This window comes from Meleagris gallopavo, chromosome 12 (genome assembly GCF_000146605.3).
Source record: "Meleagris gallopavo isolate NT-WF06-2002-E0010 breed Aviagen turkey brand Nicholas breeding stock chromosome 12, Turkey_5.1, whole genome shotgun sequence".
In the NCBI taxonomy this organism is placed as follows: domain Eukaryota; kingdom Metazoa; phylum Chordata; class Aves; order Galliformes; family Phasianidae; genus Meleagris; species Meleagris gallopavo.
The window spans coordinates 1418639-1440753 of record NC_015022.2 but is presented as its reverse complement, the minus strand read 5'-3'; the positions used below and the strand labels follow the sequence as shown (position 1 = coordinate 1440753).

Sequence of the window (22115 nt, the reverse complement as noted above, 5' to 3'; positions counted from 1 at the left end):
TGCTGAGGTGCTCCGCGCCCGGCAGTGCGACCGTCTCCTCCCGCCCACTGAACCTGCATCTGCCGGGTTGCCTTCGGTGATTTATAATGCAATAAAGTCGTAGTTCCTTAGCAACTAAGGAGGTGCTGTGATAGGAGCGTAAAAGAGGGAAGGGAAAAAAAAGGGAAAAAAAACCACCCTTCTCTGCGCTTTATAGGAGAGTGTGAGCTAAATGTGGCGCGGCGTGCCTCCTCCCCGGTGAGTTCGCAGCCAAGTGCGTGGCGGTCGGGGGCTGGAGGAGCTCCGTGCATCTCCTGGTGAGCCGGGACGCCCCATGGCATTGCGAGCTGAGAGGTGGCTGTGAAGGAGGGATGGGGTGTGCAGGGTTCCCTGTGTGACATTACGGCAAGGCCGGGGCAGGAGCTCAGCCGCAAGGTTTGTGTGCACTGGGGAGGTGTTACCTGCAGAGAAACCACACCTCGCATGTACACCTATTCGCACTGATTTGTGGCCACTTCGCCCTTTCATCTCTCCCTTTCCTCTTTGCTGTGCAGTTATACCATCCTAGCCTTTTTTCTTGAGGTAGGTTTTGCATTGCAGCATGAGGTCGCCTTTGACCCTTTGCTGTAGGAAAGAAGCACTGAGGCCTTCAGCCTATTTAACAATGACAGGAGACGTAGATGTAAGAAATAAGAGCCCAGACATCCCAGAGCGGATTTATTTCCTCACTCTGTGTGCGTTTTGCAGTCTGAAACCAAAGTGACAGTTAACCAAGCACCCTCCATGCTGCTGCATGGAGGAAACCTGTGGGCTTTCTGCATTGTGGGCGCCTTTCCTAAGGAGAACCAGAGGCCAGGCAAATCCTGCTGGTCGGTGGCCAGTTGGACTGCTGTGGCTACAAAGTCTGGTTCTTCTGCATTGATGCAGTTTGTGCTATTGCAGCATGGTTTCAGCAGGATTAATCTGCCCACATCGTGTTTCCTGTGGTATTTGGGTGAAGTGAGGTGACGTGTGAGTTAAATAGGTCGTGTGCTTGAAGCTGCTCATGTGTTGAGTTAGCAAGCAAGGTGTCAAATGCTGGCAGTTGGTATAAGGATGCTAACTAGCTGCTTGATAGGCAGTGCAGGCACGTGGGTTTTAACAGTAGTTGTGTGTCTTAAGGTCAAGAGTTAAATACATTTTGGGGGTAGATGGCAGGCCTTAGCCTTTCTCTGCTTCACTCTTGGTTTCCACTGCTGACGTGAAGCTAACCTAGCTGTAGCAGTTTTTGGCACAAGATAAGGTTACAGACCCTAGGAGTTTTCTGAGAGCTCATTAATTTTTATGTGGTTAACTAGGGTTGTCCCAGCAATAAATGATAGGGGAGACTCTGAGCGTCTGTGCTGAGCTAGGAATTTACACAAGAAGTGAAAATCTTATTGGGAAGGACTGGAGCACTCCAAAGGCAGAGATCCTTCTGAAAAAGGTGTGTTGCTGCAATTGAATTTCTGCTCCCCATTTGAATGCTGTCATAGCACAGAAGCAAGTTTAAAGCTTGCACATCAGGCCCAGCTGATTTTTCTGCAGCTAGTGGCCAGTGAGATGCTTACTGAATCACTTCCACTTTTGCTGTGGCGTGAAGAATAGGTACAGGTGTTTTCTGGGCTGTATGTAAGCTGTTCAGAAAACAATTTAACTTGAAAAGGCATGTGGAAATCTGTCAGTGGCAACTATCTAAATATTGCCAGGGGTGTGCTTTGAAGGTGTGGGGAGCAGTAACCCCAAATGTATGCGCAGGAGTCCCATTATGTGTTACTGATACATCGCCCTTGCTGTAGTGAAAAGATAATATGCCAGGGGTTATTCTGCATACAGCAACACTGAGTTATGTACCTGTTGAAGCTGCAGGTCATGGACTGCCCAGTGCTTGTTGGAAGCAACCTTTTTTCTTCTGACGAGATTACTGCTGAGTTTTTCTAGAATTAATGTAATCCAGTATAGTTTTAATTAGCACCACGTATAGATTTAAGCTGACTAAAACGGGAAATAGGTTTTTGGCATCTGTAAGGATTATATTTAAAGCTCTTATATAAACACCTAGGGATCACAGAGAAAGTTGTGTGTCAAAAATGTAACTTTTCCCAAGGATCCTTCTGAGACACTTGTCAATTTCTTGATGTCTGCGTCCAGCAGGTGGGTTAGGTGAAGTGACAGAAAGGGGGGGTAGAAGAGAGGTGAGGAAGCGTGAAGAGGAACAGCTGGAAAAAATCAGTCTGTCAGGAGGGTCTGTGTAAACCTGTAGTTTGCAACTGGTGTTGCTTGGAAAGTCACCACTTCAGAACAGTGTTCTCCTTGCGGAAAGGAGCGTGGCTCTTTGGTGATGAACTCCATGCCTTCTTGGTGGCTTGTTTTCAATCTTGGCAGCGTATTTGGCAGCTACTTCCTTCAAAACCAAGGCTTGAAGATACTAGTGCTTGGTAAGGTTTGGTTTTAAAGGAGCACGGCTATGTCTCTGCTGACGGCTGGAATAGATACTTGAGCTGCTCCTGTCAAATTTGCAGTCTTTAGCACAGCAGTACACAATCTGAATCACTTTTTCCAGTTCTTCCCTTTTCAGAGCTCTGGTCTGGCAGTGTGCACTTAAAAGCAGGCTTTCTCGTGTCTTGTCTGAAGGACAGAATTCTTAAAATCGCGCATTTTTAAAATTGTGAATGCTGTTTCTGGCTGCAGCTTTTCAGCCATTTTGCACTGATTGCCTTCTGGTATTCTGATGTGATTTTAGCGGTCCCCAGATAAAACTAAGAAATGGTTTCATACAGCATTTATGGAGCGTGAGTGTGGGCTGAGCATCGAGGAAGATGTTCAAAGTTCTGTTCTCCCCACCATTTCTATTCTCCTTCCTCCTACAACTCCCGCATAGGAAACTTAAATACAAGCAAGATGACTAACATGTATACGCTTGAAAATTGCATTAAACCCTTACAGATATCTGCTAACAGGTAACGAGGCGTCAACTGCTAGTACTGGCACTTCAAACAATAGCTTTAATTACGTCAAGAAGCAATCCGAGTGGAAGTGCTGCTAAGTGCTGAAGTACACAGCGAGCATTGACTGTCCTTGCAGCAGAGTCCTGCAGGAAGACTACTTGTTATGCCCATGAATGAGGTGCATTCTCTCCTTCACAATGAGCTGTTTCTTTTGCTGTAAGCACTCCTTTAGAGGAGGCGATTGTAAAAAAAAAACTTGCGTTGTAAAGGACAATGCTAGCCTGTGATTCATCCTTCGGTTGTAAAACCAGTGTGGAAACTGCTCAGCTTCAAGCCGTGGAGGTGCTACAGCTCCTATTGAGGATCCTCTTAAGGTGAAAGCTGGGTGAATGGATTCTGCTTATTTTTAATTGGAAAGGTCTCTTAGCTGTGAACTTAAACCAGCTCTCTTGCCTCTTCTGGCATCCTTACAGTTTAGAGTGTTTCCTTTCCATCAGCATTTACTTTCTAGGCTGTTTGTCACGGTCGTTCCATGTAAGTTGTATTTCCTCACTACTCCTGGTGCTTTTCAGTCACGTTTTCAGGAATGTGATGAGTAGAACTGGCCGCAGTTCCACTTGGGACTGGCCCAAAGCTCAGTGGAGTGGAAGGATGGCTCGGTGCATCTTGCAGATGGCATTCCCATTTGCATCACAGGACAAATGCGTTTTTACAGTATGTTTTTGACTCATGTCCAGTGGGATCCTTTATAATGGTCACATCTTACGTGGCAGGACTGCTGCTTTGTGTTCCTTGACTGCCCACACCAAGCAGTTCTTTGGTGTTCCTGCTAAATGGCATCTTCTGATGGCTGCTCCCACTTGTTGTGATCCTGTTGGATCTAAAGGAGCACCCACCCCTACTTCAGCTTGCTTTGCTTTGGTCAACTGAAACAACCCTCTAGGCATCTTGCTATCAAGCTATCTTATTTTTTTCTGTTTTTCACCTACTTGCTTGCATACATGAAAGAACATGTGATGCACAAATGGAGTTAATGGAGTTTTATTTTTGGGTAGGAGTCTCTTGTCTGGGGGCAGTCATAATTGCCCTATTGAAATTAGGAAAATTGCGACTGTTTTCTCCTCTGTTTACATCTGTGTTTTACTGACTTTGCAGTAGATCAGATTGTCATGGATAAGTGGCCTCAAACCATGGGAGGGCAGTAAGGCTTTGTTCATCAGATAGGTTTCTCCCATTGTCTTCTTGGGCACAGAACTGGGATTGACTGTCTGCAGTTCCAGTCTGGTGGAGGAGGATTGGCTGTTTTAAAGTTGGGAGTTGTCAAAATTCTGTACCAAAAAATAACGTCCAGTTGTTCAAATTCGGATAATTGAGCCTTTTTTACGTGCCTTTAACAAAATCTTACTATTGAATGCTTTCACTTCCTCTACCATTGTGTGCTGCATTGTTTCTTTTGTCATTACGGGAGATTCAGTCTAATTAAATCTAAAAATAATTTCAGCCTCAGATTGAAGGTCTTGGGAGTATTCATCCACTGGCAAGATAACTACAGTAGACTTTTAAAAATTCATGTCCTCTTGATAAGCTTGAAGCTTTTTTGGGTCATCTGTGTGGTTGAAGTCATCACTTCAGTGTTGACGCAAACTCATTTGAGCAGAAAGACAACTTTGGAAGCTGGGAAGGATTCATCAGGCAGTGTCAGAAGGTGTAGATATCTGCTAGAATTAAGTATTAGAAGATTTGGAGGGTGAGACTTTTTTTCACTATTCCTGAAAACGCAGTGGAGAGCAGCGCTGAGATGTCAGCATCAGATTTCGGCTGCAGCAGGGTGTGTATGTGTGGGGAGGAAGTGGCAGCAGTGGGCTCTGATCTGGGTTGAATCACAGAATCACAGAATGGCCTGGGTTGAAAAGGCCCACAATGCTCATCCAGTTCCAACCCCCTGTTGTGTGCAGGTCGCCAACCAGCAGCCCAGGCTGCCCAGAGCCACATCCAGCCTGGCCTTGAATGCCTGCAGGGATGGGGCATCCACAGCCTCCTTGGGCAACCTGTTCCAGTGCCTCACCACCCTCTGTATGCTGGGTAAATAGGACCCCAGTTACACTTTTGGAGGCTGTAGGGTAGGACAGCTTTTATCCCTAGGGGTTTGGATGGAGAGAGGTAAAAAAAAACAAAAACAATCTCTAAGATATTAGATTTCTGCTTTGCAGCTATGTTCAAAAGAAGGATGAAGAAGCATCCTATCTATCCTCCAATCTTTGGAGGAACGTTGGGATTTCAGTATAACAAGTGCAGTCTCGGAGCTGTCTCAGGACCATGTATTTGTATAAACTGTTGGTGTTCCATGTCGGATCACAGTGTTTTTATATACAAGAAAAAAAAATTGGGGGGAGATGTGAAAGAGCAAGAATTGCACATGAGGAGGAGCAGAGTCCAAGACGCTGACTGGCTAAATGAATTTGCATTGTGAAACCTTTTTATAGAGGATAATTAGGTTGTGACGTCCTGTTCTGCTATGAATAAAGAAAAAACAAACCCAAGTCTTGGAATGCTGTAATTCTTATGGGCTTGTTTAATAGTACATGTTATAAAATAATGCATTAATGAATCTATTAAGCCTTGGTGCAGCTAAGTAGTGTCATTATTTACTACTTCCCACATTATGTCAATTATGTTAGTTTGGAGTAGATGTGGGGATCACGGAGGCTCTCCCTGGAGCTCGTTTGTTTGCCTGGAAACCTCAAATAGATGCATTTTCTAAGATGCATATTGAAGGATGTAAGAAAGGAGGATAGAGGGAGTGTTATGGATGAGAAAAGGGAAGATGTGAAAAGATGCCATCAGTCCAGAGCTTGAAGCAGTTGAAAAAGCAAATGCCATATTGATGGGCTGCTCCCGGCTTTTATTTTTGGTCTTTTTGGCCTGGTTTGTGCCAAAAGAGCTTGGTGGGGATGAGCTAAAATAAGCTACTTTAGCAGGTTCAACTTGCAAGTATGCAAGTATTTAGTTCCCTTTGTATTCGTTCAGAGCTCCTCCTAATGAACAGGTTTGCATGCAGTTACCAATTGCAGGCAAGCTCTACTGTTAATTCTGTTGAAGTCACACCTGTGTTTGCAATATTGTTGTGTTGCTGTAAGGAGTATTTAATGACTGGCATAAGTGGAGATGATGGAAATACGGACTGACATAAGGAAGATCTGAAATGAATCTTGCAGGCCAGAACCTGAAAGAGCAATGAAGTTTGCTCTGGAGATGGTCGAGTAAATCAGGGCTGCTTGGTTTGGGGGGAAAAAAGACCTTGATAAAGGATCTGAAATTGTGACAGACGTTATGAGAATTTGGCATGGGCATTTTTTGGTAATGCTTGGAACTGTGTTCTAGTTGAGAGAGGCAGAGTAAATGCTGTGTGGGTTACTCTGGTCTGTGGGTTTCATTTGCTATTTGAGCAGGCAGATCAGGGTTAGTGAAGGGAAGGCAGGCTGAGAACAAAGGATAGGGAGCTCGGGAAGGCTGTGTTTGTCAGAGTGCTGCTGATCTTGTCTTCTATATGGCTTCAAGCAAGGACAGCACGCTTCCTATCCTTGTACTTCTCATTGTTAATTTCTGCTCGAGGCATTCTAACCTGGGAGTTCAAATAGTTTACCTAAAGCAGCTTTCCACATAATATTATTTCATCTTCTCTCCTTGCTTTAAGCAGCCACAATTGCAAGCAGCCAACTTGCACTCTGACATTTTATATCGTATTACTTTATGTTTCTGTTCTTGTGTAAGTATGATGGCGTATTAATTCATATTGCAGTCTGTTTTAAGCCAGGAAGTCACCAAATAAGCAATTTATTCCACGCAAGCTGAGTTATCCTGAGTGTCTTGAGTCTGTAGCTGAGGGCTCTCAGCTCTGTTAAGCAGCCCTACACCTGTGACAGATGGCTTCAGTGACTTTGGAAACTAGAAATCTCATAACTTGGAGATAACATCCTGTTCAGCCTTGGCCAATGGTAGAATAAGTTCTGCAGCAGCCTTTGTCCTGTGGCTGCCAGGCTACATGAACCATGGGCTCAGCTGATAGCTGCTGCTGGGGCTTTCTAGCTGGCTGGATGAGAGGTGCCACAGGGAAGTGTTTCCCGAGCCCTGCAGCAGCTGGATGCTCAGGTCTTGTGCTGCACATTCATGTGTTTTCAGAAGTCTCCTCTGGCAGGTTCCTCTTTGTCTCCTTTTATCTCCTTTCTGCTGTATTTAGGGTTCGTTTGATGACTGGTTCCCACCATATAAGGTTTTATAATGCTTTAGATTACCTTCACCTTTGGATTCCCCCTCAGTATAAGTGCTGTCACCTGTGGCTGTTGTACTTGAGCTTTACTCAGTTTGTGCCTGTTCCTTTATGCAAAAGGCTGTGAATGATACTTGAATATCTTGACTGTAACTGTTCTGTACAGAGAGCTTTACTGCTTGTTGTCAAACACGGCAAGAGTATAAATGTTCTCTCATTTCCTTCAAGGAGCGTTCTTCATTTCCTTCTGTTGTGTTTAGATTGGTTACAGTGCAGCTCACTTTTTCTGTATCCTTGACAGCGATGACAATGAGAAGCAATGCAGCATTTTCTTCTTGAAGTGAACAGGACAGTTTCCATCTCTTAAGGATGCTGAGCCTAATGTCAGACTGAGACACAGTATTGATTTGCTTCCATGTGGAATTCATTTCATTTTCAATTGGCAGTTTTTCAACACTTTGCTCTAAGTTATGTAGTGCTCCAGAGCAACTTCTGGTCTCACTTAGGAGTACAAGACAAGTTTGGGCAAAGCTGTACACTTTGGTCTGGGGTTCATGGAGCTCCTATTTTTAGCCATAGCAGGATCTGTGTAGTGACCTCGATCTTGAGCCGCATGGAGTTAAGAAGGAGGGCATTTTGGGATTCTAGAAAGGGAGCTTGTGAGAATGGCACAGAAAAATGACATAGGATCAGCTTTTAAACTACTAGAAATAGTGATCAAGGCAGGAACAGCAGAAGGGAGTGAATGAATGAAGTGCTGCTTAGATCTTGTATCTTCTTTAGTCTCTGTAGGTACAGAAGATTACAGGGCTTTTCACCATACAGTGAGTAAATACCTGCATTCTAACTGTTTGTCAGTGACCCACATTCAGATTTTTTAGCAAAGCATTGTCTCCTTTTTTCTTTGTGCCTTTTCTAGGCAGCAAATAAACTGCAGGAATGATTTATCCTATTCTTTCTACAGCACCTAACAAGGCTAACCTGGAGCTGGCTGTGTGGGGGCTGAGGGTGAGCATGCCTTGCCTGCTGATGCTATTCTCTCACTCTGTGTCAGTGTGACCAAAAAAAAAAAGTGGTTTTATTGTTCCCAGTGGGTTTCCTAAGTATTACTCTGTCGTCCTCCTTTGTGAATTGAGAGCTCTTGCCTTTCAGAGATGGAAAATTACTAAACAAAGTTTTTTTTTTTTCTTTCTTTGAGAAATGCAAACTTGCTCTAAGATGACTATGAAAATATCACCTCTGGTTTAGGAAGTCCCTGAGCAGCATAACTGTCAGGAAATTGTTTGCCCTGTTGTGACATTCCTCCCATGTCCACTGCAGTGAAGGACCTGATGCAGAATAAATGCTTTGGTCTGACCTCCAATAAGGTACCTTAAAAGACACCTTTGTAAAACAACTGCACAGCCAAATGTTTTTTTTTTAATTTTTTTGTTGAAGAACATATGAGAGACTCCTTGATGTAGCCATCATGTTAGGTACAACAGCTCTTCAAGAGTGCTATGATGGAGAATGAAGAGAACTAACTTTTTGCTGGAAGTCAGGCAGATTATTGCAGCTAGAACTCAACAAGATGCTTTAGGTCATCGTGTTCTCAGACACTGCACAATCTCTAAAATGAAGCTAAATGTTCTTGGAAGAGAACTTCAGCTGTGAGTTTAGACTCCCTGGTATATTCATGAGGCTGCATATGAGTTTTTTGGACTGCTCAGGCACATGAGGCCTCGACTTCTGTGGAGTACTTTTGTTTTGCAGTGAAATGCTAAATCCTTGCCTCCCCTTCTGGTTTTCACTCCCATCATGTTATCTCTAATATATCCACAGTGTGCTGGTACTTTGCTGAGTGCAAACAGAAGTGTTTTTCTTCCTCATGCTGAGCAAAGGATCACATTTATGTCATTACTTTATGTCAGCTCCCTTTTGTTTTACCCACTTGAAGAGTCCAGATGCACTCCTTCTCTAATTGAGTTGCATTTCTGCTGCAGGAGAAATAGGAGTCTTTGAGCAAGAGGACTCCAGGCTGCATTTAAAGTTGAAAGGCTGACTCTAGTAAACCCAGAAGCTCCAAAATGGTCCCTTTTATCCATGCTGTGCATTTTTGGGGTATAGTTGTCCTCCCGTGCATCACTTACGTGAGTCATGGAAACAGGCTGACCACGTCTCAGCTGCACAGTGTGGGTAACGGTCAGTTAAGCTCGCATCAATCTTGGTTGAATTGAATTTGATTTTCTAAATAGTGTTATTTGATGCTGTGGAGGAGCTGCCCTCAGAAGTTTATTTCTGTACGAATAATCTGAGCGGTGTCAGTAGGCCACGCGAGATCAAAGCCCTGGTCCAAAGAAGGATCTGATTTATGACGTGCCCTGATGCGGCTCCATGTGCTGGCACTGAGCAGTGGGGAGAGCAAAGCTGTTTCTACTGGCATGTCCTACATACAGGTTGGCAGGGCTCTTTGGGTTAGCAAAGACTTGGTGAGTAGAGGCATGTTGGAGTCACAGACTTGTCAAAATAGGGAGAAGCTGAACTGTGCTGGAGAAATTGCACTGGGAGGGAAAGAACAGCCAAAAATGCAACCTAAAGATCAATTAATTTAGCAAATTGTGGCGTCTTCTTAATTTCCTTCTCTTCCCTATAACTAGAAGAGCGCTGTGTTCTGGGAAATGGACTGACTGACTGACAGGTGGATCATAACCTGATGTGTGAGCTGAAGTTAGCAGTTCATAGACAGAAGTTCTCTGCATCTATCAAGGCGTGAACTGTTGAAGTAAACGGAGCATCCCTTCTCTGACTCCCACTCCTGGAGCATTTCACATATTGCTATCAGGCCAATCTTGCTCTGTGGAAAGTTAAACTCTGCCTTGCATTTTGAAATGTATTGTTGCATCTGCTAATGTGTGGTTTCTTGTGCACGTGGATTTTTTTGGTATTTCTGTTCTTTCTGAATGACTTGGTTGCAGCCCCGCCTCGGGTTGTGTGACCTGTTACATAATCCACCAGTTCTGCAGAGGTCGGTGTGTTAAAACATCCCACTTTCCTTTATCACAATGAGACAGAGCAGCTTGTCCTGTAGGATGCCTAAAAGGCAAAACCAGGTTTGCTATTCAGTGCGTGCTCCCCTTGCACTAGGGACAAACGTGATCTGCCTCCTTTCAAACACAGTTGTTGGATCAGGAAAGGTCAAAGCAAAACTGGAAAGTGCTTCTAACCTTTAGCTTGCTAAAGGAATACTTTGAGGGTTTAAAATAACTAAGTGAACAAGATTTATTTTTTTGTTATCTGTACCCAACATCTTACAGTGATTCCAGTATCTATGAGATGCAGATCCGGTCGTCTTAAAATATTTTTGAGATCTCCAGGAAGCAGGCTTCAGTTGCTGTGTTAGGTGTGAATGCTGGACAGATTTAAATTGCTGTCTTGTCTGAGAAGCAGAGCTGTTGGTAACTTCTTTTCTATCTTGTGAGGCTGAGTTTCTTCCCATTTACTTCTAGAGAATGGGATCCTGGTTGTTAACCCAAGTTATTTCTTGGCAATATGAAGGAATGATATCTTTGTGTTTTACAGAAGCTCTTGTACATTCCCTAGCTACAACGAAAGTATTTGTGTAGTGACCTAAAAAGTTAAAACTATTAAATCTCGGCTTGTTTTTTTCCCCCTGCATGGATGATTGTAAGTCTTTTGTCCCTCACTTGAGTCAGGAAGAAGCAGCAATGGAAAGAACTGGAGAATAATACCTTCCCCTTCAAAGGACAGTGCAAGCTTAATCTTTGGAAAAACCTGTGAGAAGCTGGGCTGGAAATTCTTTGTGGAAGGAAATCTGTTGCTGTAAATGCTTCTTGGAGTGTTCAGACCAGCTTCCTGACAACGTGCACCCTCTGAACAAACAGGAATCACTTGGCTGCAGCATGAAAGCTGCCCAGAGTCTCTCGACTCTTGCAGCAGTTCTTTGGTGAGAGCCCTGGGGATCACTTAGCAGCCCACGTTGTGCTCAGGAACCCAATAATGACAAACCTCTTTGGGACTTTAAAGCGCTGTCAGGTTAAAAGGGGTTTTCATTCTGCTGGTGTTACCCTGAATTGGGGTGTGTGTCCTGGCATCACCGGAACGGCTTTGTCATCCACTGTTGTTTAATTGATGCTATATAAGGTGTTGGTCTGAGGGAGCTGCTCAATGAAGATAACCAGAGTTGCTTTTCTTATGCAACATTTCAAATTCATGCTTAACTAAATGCAATTCTGTCTAGGATTTGTCCATTGTCGTTGTGTAACTTGAGGTGGATGTGAGCTACTTCAAAGACTTCCAAAAGCAGTTCTTTACCATTTGCTTTGAAATACAAATAAATGTGCTTTCTTAGGCACGGAACAAATGGATGAACTTGGCGTTGTTCTGGATCTCGTTCCACAGGCAAGTTAATGTTTCAGGTAGATCAGTTGGCTTCATCGTGTCTCTGATGAGTTGTTTGTTTGAGAGCATTGATCCTAACATTATAAGGATCTGAGGACTTTTGTAAGGCTTTTATATCGTGTCTGCAGTGGTGTTTTATACTGTTGGCAATAGTATACTCGTCCAACCAGGACATCCTGCAGAGAGAATCGCTTTAATAAATGAATTCACAGAACAAACACTTGGAGTTTCTAAATGATGTTTGTTCAGTTCCTCTAAGCAATAGGATTTAAAACAAAAAGCAGGCTTTGGTAAGGAAGAACCTATAAACTGAAAGTGATGCTTGCACTCAGCAGAAAAAGAGTTATGGTGGGATCTTGAGAATGCACTATAGGAACATAGATGTGTAGAAACAGCATCTTCTTACTCAGTAACTGCCTCTGTGTCATCTGAATAGGTGGTACATGTAATGCACTGCATTAGTAGTCAGCATTTCTGAGCCCTTTGCAGAAACATCTGTGTGTGTAACATGCTGTAACCAAGTTTGCAATTAAAATCTGTTACCAAGTTTTGTTTCCTGTATAAAATGGAGTATTCATTCAGTCTGTGTTGCAGTTGGTGCATCCGAATGTGCTGTTCTGCAGAGGAACTTTGTTCTTCCCAGCTAAAGAAGTAGGAAAAAACACAGGCAGACCACTACACTTGAAAATGTGACTGCAGCTAACAGGCTGACACCCATACAGAGCCAAAATGAGGGAGCAGGTATTGTTTGTTGTTCTGATTATTCTTCTCTTGCTGTGTATTCCAGACTTGGAACCATTTTCTTTTCTCCTGCCTTGTGTTATCAGATGTACAGGCATGAGATTGTTGCAAAGGTAGCATTGTAAACAGGGACCACAACTCATACAATATGTCTGAATGTGGGAGATGCCTAGAGAGAGTTGAAATTGATTGGGAATGTACTGGAGGTGAAAACAGCTTTCTGAAATTAGAGCTGCACAGATCTAGTCCCTACTACATTCTGGTGTTGTTTTACCTACAAATTGTTTTTTCATTAAATTATGAAAGCTGGTGAGATCACCTTTTGAAAAATAAGTGACTGTAAGATAGAAGCTGCAGCTGAAAGCGTGCAGTTAAGCATTGCTTGTTAATTCTGAGGGAGCCCTTAATTTAAGGCATGCACTGTGTGATTGTGGAAAGGATGAATGGGCGGCTCGCAGTCCTCACCCTGATCCGAGTGGCTTTTTCTTTTGGAAGAGGCAGTTGGAGCAGAGGACCTTCAGAAATCCTTTCCAGTCTGAGCTCTGATTTATAACCAGGAGCCCGGTCGTTTCTCTGTGTAGAGGAGTTTCTGTTGGCTATGCAGGATGTATTCCCAGGACGGCCTCGCAGCGGAGAAGGCTCTGAACCATTTACTTAAAGGCTCCCTGAATTTTTACTTCAGCAAACGAATGGAATTAGTTGGGCCATAAATCTTTTTTGCACGTCAGACTGAGCAGGGCTTCCTAATGCACTGGGGAATGTTGGTCTGAATCCAGACAACGTTAATCCTCCTGTCTGTGGACTTGGAGAAAGTAATCCTCAGGTTTCCTTCTCTGTGCAGTGAATCTAATGCTCCATCAAGGGCTCATGCATTTTGTATGATGCTCTCTGGGTAATGTTTTCCCCCATAGCAAGTTGTAGCCTGCATTCACCTGCATAAAGCTGCAAGATGAGATTGCAGGAATTTAGGTTCTTTAGCAGTGAGAGCGCTGTGAAAATTAAACCCGCTGCTTACCGGTGGTATGAAACCAAACCTGCGATGGCGTTATGATTAAAGGCTGTGTTCTCTGGTGGTAAATGAGTGGGGAAACCATGAAACCCACTAGCGGATGAGTGAAATCAGGTGGTACGTTTTAGTATTGTCTGTGGAATGGAAGTATTTTCACCCTTTCTCTCCAGTGTATTGGCTGTCACTCTTATGTACAGATTTAACTTAATTTCAGATACTTTCCTTTTAGTAAAGGTCAGTACTGGAAAGGCACTATTAATTAGGCTGTTTTTTTTCTACCCACATGAAGTACAAGTGCAGTACATTGTCAGAGGGATTATGGTCTTTTTCCTTTCCACTTGGAAAAATTTATCATATAATTAACACCTTTTCAGTGAAGAAGAAAAATGTGTTAATTAGGCACAGTCCCTGTTAAATAGCAGACGGTTGTTGCTTAGGCTTCCAGATGATGGATACGGTGGGAAGAAGAGCTGGACAACTTCTGATGTAGCTCTTTGATATCCTGATACAAGTTACAGGTGAGATTTATCAAGTAATAAAGTTGAAAATAGGCTAAAGTGAAGGAAAACAAAGCCACCTTAGAATGTGTGATTCAATATTGTAATGGAAATTGTCACTTCTTCCTCCCTTCCTGAAACCAGGAGGAGCTCCAGCTACACTTGGAATCCTGAGGTGGTCCAAATGCAGCATTTCAGAAGCATGTTGAAGCATTCACACCGGGTTGAATTGAGTTCTTCCCTCATAAATTGTCATAAATGCACTTTTTTAATATTGCTTCAGGATTGAAGATCCAGTGATTTATCTGCCGTGGTGGTCATAAAGCTTGGCATGGCTTCATCTCTGCAGAGCCCAGGGTATTTGGGAATGCTAGAAAAGGTGGTTTTGGGGAAAAAAAAATAGTATTGGCATCTGTAATTCCTAATAGCAGTTAGGAAAAGGGTATTAAGAGTTTATTTTTTTTAAAAAGACCTTATTGGAAACTTCAACCCTAATGCCTACTTTTGGTGGTAAAACCTCAGCAATAAACCTCAGCATAAAGATGATGGTGTTTGCTGGTGACATCTCATCTGGAGTATTTTAGGTAGCACTGAACATTAATTTAAAAAAAAAAAGGGCAACAACAGCAAAGCTCTTCAGCAAATCTGTTTGTCCTTTTGTTGTCCCATTTAGGAAAGACATTCCTAAAACCATTTATTTGTAAAAATGAATGGCTGTATATTAATAAGGAACCTTATATGGGTGTTCGGAGACCAAAGAGAACAGAATAAATGGCTGTATCAGCTCTTTTCATTCTATACATATGGAATCTCAGGCAAAGTTCTCAAGTAGTAGATAGAACAAAATCTCCAGAGCTGTGCAAGTGGTGAAATAGGGGCACATGGCAGCCTGCTAGGACAACTGTGAGGCATCAGGCTGTGTACAGGATGGCTTTGGTTGTACATAATGACCATCTGCAAAGCATTCAGTCCCAAAGCTGTGCCGTGGGTTCACGCTGGAATCAGGTGTGCTTTCTGTGCTTACCTTCCAAATGCTTTTCTCATTTTAAAGCTGAATTTGAACTGTTTTCTTTCTTCCAGTAACTGGAATTCAACACAAGAATACCTGCATTTTATGTGATCCTGTCTGGTTCTGTCGTGCTGGGAGGCCTAATGTTACCTCTGCTGACATTCATCTGCAATCTTCTTAAAGACAAAACCTAATTTTATTTTTAGCATCTTTTTCTAGGACTAGCTGTTAATTTGGGTTAATATTCTCCCTCTGCTTCTCCAGTGCTACTGGCATTGATTCTTTAGCAACTTAGTGCATCTTGTGTGGGGTTTCAGTAATGAAAGGGTGTTTGCATCAGTGGCAGTCATTTTGCAGCTAAGGATGACTGTCAGGGACCACCTTCATGCTGTTTTTTGACTGTGGGTGTATTTTGTACTAATTGTCAGTCTGTTAAAGATCCTCTTTTTGTATGTGCTCATTTAAGCAAGTGAGGGATTTAAGCTCTTTGGTCACAGTGATGCTGGTTAGAGCTATTCAGAAATTGTCTTTTGTGTATTTTTGCTTTGGTCTCCTGCCAAGGTAAGGCTACAAGCTGCTGCAGCGGGCTTCAGAAGCTGGTCAAAATGACAGCTCAGTGTTTCTTCATGCCTCTGAAAGTGCTCACATCATGGCTGTATGCAGAATTCAGCTCTGTGGTCACAGCCAACATCAGCAAAGCAGATGAGCTTTATTGCATCTCCCACACATTCTTAGGTGGATGCTGCTGGCTCTTCTCAGGGCTCTGTCACTAAGGGCAGTGTGTTCAGGGCTGCTGCCATTTAAGTTGGAAGGGGTATTGCTGGTTTGCAGAGCTGCAAATCATTTATGTTCCAAAGCTGGAATGTAGCTTGGCTTGGCCTCACTCCTGTCCAACAGGTCGCTCAGATGTTGGCCAGTGAATAATTAATCTGAAAAGGTTTCTTTTGTTGATAGAGCCTCATCAGTGGAAACAGGAATGGTAAAGTTAAACTTCTGCACTTCAAATCTTCAGCCTTCTCATCCGCTCTCCCCTCCTGAACTCCAGGCAGCGTGGAACTTTTCTGTCCTGCTGGCTCTGAAAGTCTGCTTTGTGTTTCTCTTGCTGCGCATGGAAACTTCTGCCTGCCCTTTATTCATCCTGTTAGGCAGATAACCATAAATTATTAACAAAAGTTTTTGGTTGGAAACATAATAGCGTGCTTTGTTTGCTCCATCTTCTGGACTGTCCTAAGTTATTTTACTTGCACTTTGGGATATCTGGTAAAAGCCTTGTGAAGAGTATTTTACACTGGATTATTCCTTGTTTTTTTATGCACAGCAACAATTAGACTTTAGAAATACCACAAGACACCTTTTTCTTTGAATGAGGAAAAGTCACTGTGTAACAGGATGACTTACAGATGGCTATAAGGATAAATACAGTTGTCACTGATACTACTGAAACTTCATAACAATATTTTCTTCTAAGCATTTGAAGGCACTTATACCTACTGCAGTGGTCAGTAAGGATCCATATAAGACTTGGGCTGTTCTGCTCCTTCTTTGGGATCTTAAGGTGCGACAGATCCATTGCCTCCTTCCCCAAAGCCCTGACCTTTGCCAGCAGTTGGATGTTAACCTCTCTTCTGTCTGGGGCTGACGTTTGCATGCTGAAGGCAGAAATTCTTCTTGCCATGGGTGCTTCCCTGCAGTGTAGAGGCTTTAACTCATACAAACACGGGCAGTTTCTCAGTTGTCAGTTGGTACTAGTGTGATCTTGACATGCTTGTATTTTGCAGTCTTTCTTCTGATGCTCCTATTTCTAGAGCTGTGCAGAACGTGATGGTAACAAAGCAGTGAGTGCTGTGCAGAGGAGAAGACCAAGTAAGGAAACTGTTGGGCTCGGAAAGCCTCTTATGTAAGCAATGAAATCTGTACAGTGTCATTTTCTGTTTGGTTTTGAACAATTACAGAAATCACTGACAGTTGCCAAAAAGCAGGAGTCCTTCAGTTTCCAGGCTCCTGTTGTGTTGCAGCAAGTATTCAGTGTAACGTTTAGCTCTTTTTCCACCCTTTCTCTTAACGTGTCTGCTGGGTACTGGCAGGTCTCAGCACTTTCTGTAGCTTCTGGCTGGGTGTTTTCATCAGAAATGGCCCTCTGGCAGATGTGCAGTAGCTGGAAGCGTTGCCTTGCCTTGCTTTACTGATGCTGTTTGATGCATTCCTTTGCTGTTTCGCAGCTACTGAGCATGTTTTTGTTAACTGTAGATTCTTACCTGGAGTTCTTAGTGGCACTGCCAGTGCAATGCTCAGTTTTTCTTAATCTGCACGTGAGGGTTTTTCTGCCACCTTCGTTCCCATTTCTTCTGCTTGGAATTTTGATTCTAACCTGGAATATCTCTTGAAAGAGCATTTTGTGATGGGATGGGGGAGATTAGGGAGATGTGTGTACTGACAGCATCGTTTCTGAGGTCCTGACAGTGTTGTATTGAAATTTATCATAATCTCAGACACTGATTTTTTCAAGAGGATTTGGAACTGATGGAAACCCAGGGTTTAGAACTTAAAGCCGGAGAATATTTGCTGAAGAGTCCTTTGGATGCAGTCATCCTGCTTAATCTTTTTTCTTTTTAGGCTTTTTGCACAAGTTACAATATTTTAACAGTGTAGCTAATGCAGCATCAAACTAAAGGGCAAGCTTTTAGCAGCTTGTTCTGTCTGCATTACTGTGGGAGCACTAAGCCCTGGAGAGAAGGTGGGCTGTGGCATGTTGTTGCTTTCACCCTTTACATCCAGTAAAGCATGCTCAGACAGGTCTTGCTGCTTGATTTCCAGGTTTCCTCACTCAGGGTTCTTGAAATGGGGACAGTCCAGCAGAGCAGGATCATAACCCAGTCTGCTTTGTTAGCTGAAGCAGAGAGGTGAGAGCAGTGTGATCCTTGTTAGCCCCAAGGAACAGCACGGTGTTCTTAGCATGGTTTGTAACTGCTGGTAATTACAGCACCTCTGTTGCAACACTTTTTCCTCTCCCTCCAGCGGTGGATTATTTGCAGTGGTATTTCTGGGAGCGCAGAGCTCACCTGTCTTTAGTGCTGGAGTGCCTGGCTAAGAAAATCCTCGTCAAATGGGTTTGTAATTGGAATGATTTCTGGTACTAATTGACTTCTTTGCAGCCTTTGTTCTTGTAGCTATGTGAAGTGCTTCCTAATGCACGTGCTTCAGAAACGTTACTGCTGAATTGTCTAACAGTCCTCATCCTGAAAGTAAGCCGTGGTGTTTAGAGGAGGGCTGAATCAATCTCTAGTTTGTGTGGCACTCTGCCTGCGCCTGGGAGCCCTGCTGCCCAGGGAGCTCAGCCATCTGATGGGTTGTGCTGCATAATCTGTCTGGCCAGCTGCATTGTAATCTTTTAGTTTTAGGGGGAGGCAGGCGTGTGGGGGAAGAGACCGGCTTTAAGGCAGCACAGTTTTCAATAGATACCTTTGAAAATAGGATTGAAGGACAGTTTAGCATGTCTGTGCTCCTGACGTTGCTTGGAAGCTGGTAAGTATTGAAGGATTTCACACTGTAATAAGGATGTTTTGTCCTGATTGTGAATGTCAGCACAGCATCCTGTTTCAAAAGGCAAAAGCTGTATGGTCTCTGGAAGTGAGCAGCACCAAAGGTGCTTCCTAACTGATGGGGTGACCTTTCTGCTTGTGTGCATATACTGAAATCCCTTTCACCTCTGTGAATGCTGTGCTCTTCATGTGTTAACCTTCAGCTGCGAGTGCTCAGTGTTGTGCTTTTTCTCTAAAAGTCACGTTAACAGCTGTTATTGTAGACTGCTAATGTCTGATCTGACTGTTTTCTGTACCTCGTTGCTTTGTTCTTTATAAGATCTTTTGTTTTCTGCTGCTCTGTCACTGCGTTTCTGCTGCCCCTCCCTCTAGCTGGGTTTGTCAAGTCGCCCATGTCAGAAACTAAGCTCACGGGGGACGCCTTTGAACTGTACTGTGATGTGGTTGGGAATCCCACTCCAGAGATCCAGTGGTGGTATGCTGAAGTCAACCGGGCTGAGTCTTTCAAACAGCTGTGGGATGGCGCTCGGAAGCGCCGTGTCACCATTAACACCGCCTACGGGGCGAACGGGGTGAGTGTGCTGAGAATAACCCGCCTTACCCTGGAAGACTCTGGGACTTACGAGTGCAGGGCCAGCAACGATCCCAGGAGGAATGACTTGAGGCAAAATCCCTCCATAACGTGGATTCGAGCCCAGGCTACTATAAGCGTCCTTCAGAGTGAGTTCGGCACCCCACAGTAGTGGTACTGTAGTATCTAGAGGCAGTCTAGTGTCCTTACCCTCCTGATGTCCCCGACCGACCCCCTGCTGCCTTGTCCTGGTGTCTCCAGCCCAAGACTGTTCCTCTGCCTGTAGTGCTGCCACCTGTCTGTCTTCTCCTTAGGATCAAAGAACTTGGGACAATCTGGGGGTGTTTCTCATAGCTTGTGTGTGAAAGCAAGCCTGATGCTGAGTTTGTGCTCCTTCCCTGCCCCTGTTAGTCCTGTAGTAGGTTTCCAGCCACCCTGATGCTAACTTCTCCATGAGTGCCTTTATATTTGATTTCTGTGTTCTTCCCAGGTCTAACTATTGCATTTTCTTTTTAAATTTCTTCTGTTCTCTTGGAATTTCCTCTGAATGCCTTCCTCACGTGATTTTGGTTGCTTCTGTAGAGATCCTTCCCTTTTCGTTGTGTATGACTTCTAAATGTTTAGATTTTTCCATGAAGTCGTGGTGTTTCTTTTCATTTCTAAACAGCAGCATGTTTTCTGATGAGTTCTCTGATGCAGCAGCACTGAACTTACGCAGCTATTCGTAATGCAGCCTATGAAAGGGGGAAAAAACCCTCCTCCAGTGTTGAAGTAATAACCATTGCTAAACAACTGTCATCTGAGAATGTGACCTTAAGGAGGGGAAAGCTTGCAAAAGCAGAGAATGTAGTAGACACCATCGCTTTTTGATGCCTATAGTTCCAAGTCCTTTCAGCCTTTGGCTGGCTTTTAAAGCAAGAGCAAGATTAGAGTGGAAATTTATATCATGAGAACTGGTATAGAAGAACTGACTTTGATTTTGTGTAGGGTGATAGATGATAATTCTTGTTTGCTAACGAGGTAAAGCAAATGCGTAATGAGTTAAAGGCAGAGCAACTTAAATCTGCAACGTGGGCTTGGATCAGAGACCCCTCTGGGAAGTGGAAACAACATCCATGCACATGGAAAAATGGACAGCCAACCCAATGGGTGTACTTGAAAAATGGAAATGGCATTGGGTTGTTGAGCTGAAACGCACCCAGCTTCAGTCCCAGTGCTTGCTCCCTCTGTCGTCCTTTGAGGAGCAGGTCCTGAAGGACTTAGGTCTACAGACTGCTTGCATTGCCTCCAGTAGCAAGAGCTGAGTACATTTAGGAAATGATACTGCCTTAAGACAAAGCTCGAAACAACTTGTCTTGCAGGAAGTAGCATCTCCTGGAATGCCCCTTCACTAAAACCCTTAGTTCCCCTTGCACGTGGCCAGTCCTGCTGCCTGTTCTCCTCTTGCTGTAGTCCAGTCAGCTCTAGCAACTTGCAGAGGGAGCAGATCCTTTTCATATCACACGTCAGTGATGGTGGCCACGTCACTTGGGAGTGAATTGCTGTGAAGATGTCTCCATATGGAAAGTGGGTTTTTCCTCTCTCAGGCCATTGAAATTAACCCAGTCTGGGGACTGAAGGCTAACCTCTCATCTTCCTCCCCAGTTCGTGCCATCTCCTTGCATCGGGTGCTGCTAATTCTGGAGTGTGTATGGTGACTTCATTGCTAAGTGCCTTGTGACTGGGATAATTATTCCAATTCTGTGTTTTATTCACGCTTACGTGTGGGGGAAAAAGTATTGAACTGAATATTTTAATGCTTTTGCTCTGTGCCATTTTATGTTAAGAGCTGTGATCTGTTGTTTGGGAGGCAGAACGCTTTGACATGAAACTCCTGTGCGTCCCTGCTGGAAACGGATAAGGGGAGAAGCTGGCTTCCAAGCAGATGGGGAACATCGTATCTGACACTGCCCAGAATGTCTCAGCAGCTGTACTCTGTGTGAACACAACCTGCCTCTGAGACAGGGATTTTGGCTAACCAGTGCTGGCATTTCAGCTGATGGTGCCTGGTTTGCTGTTGGCCCTGTTTGACACCAGCACCATAGAAAGAGAATGTCAACTGGATCAAAAGAGCAGAGAAGTCAAGTGCAACTTAGTTTTGGAAGTTAGCACTCAAGAGCTAGATCTGGCTTCAATCTCATTACTAATTTGGATAATGAATTTCACTTATGGGTTGTTTTACAACAGATCTTACGTAAAACAAGCAGTGCAAATGATAGATGTGTGAAAATCTTGCATCTTGTTCTTTCAGTTTGTCATCTTTGGTTGTCCCAGTAATATTCTATGTGTACTTTGTCTTACAGAACTAAATGAAGTTAGAACTGCCTGAGTGCTTTCATTTATTACTTCGTGTATTGAACTAAAATAATATCAATGCAGATGTAGATCTACATCTTTTACCTGCATTGATATTATTTTAGTTCAATACACATTGAACTAAATGATGCATTTGACTTCAGTCATCTTTCACGTTTCAGAAAATTGTGACTTATCTGTGAGAAGTGTCAGGGGAAAAAAAAACAAACAACACACCTACAGTACCTGCAGATTTTGCACAGATAAATGGGAGTTGTAATTTAAATGGCTGTGAAAAGGAGATCTGTGGCCTACCTACTGAAACGAGGAGGAAGGGATGTACGGGGCTTCCAAATGGCTCTGTCAGGTTTTCAGAAGGCGGGCACTTTTTATGCCTGCCTCTCTGGGCAATAATCAAAGCACTGTGTTGGATAAATGGACGGTTAATGCAATGAAAAATACTCTGTTTTTTGACAGGACTGTTTCTTTCCCCTCATCACTCCATTAAATAACTTGTTTTCCAAGTACTTGGCAGATGAGTATCCAGAAGGCTGCATGGGTATGACTAAATTTGTATTCCAGGTATCTTATGGCAAGACAAAGGAAAAAATTAATTTAAAAAAAAAAAAATCCCTTGCTGACATGCAGAAATCACTGAAATGTTCATTAGTGACCAACTTCTTCACCTTGCACTTTGCTGACCCAGCTGCAGAGCAGGAGGCTCTTGCCTCATTAACAAGGTATTTTCAGGTATTTTCATTTATCTCCCTAAAGCTCTCTCATTCTCTTTTTTTTTTTTTTTTTT

The 22115-nt window shown here is 43.5% G+C and overlaps 1 protein-coding gene across 2 annotated transcripts in view; it reads left to right on the top strand.

The window, feature by feature from the left end:
* Positions 1 to 22115, top strand: part of NPTN (neuroplastin) — a 46883-nt gene that overhangs the window by 661 nt on the left and 24107 nt on the right. The window lies entirely within an intron of this gene.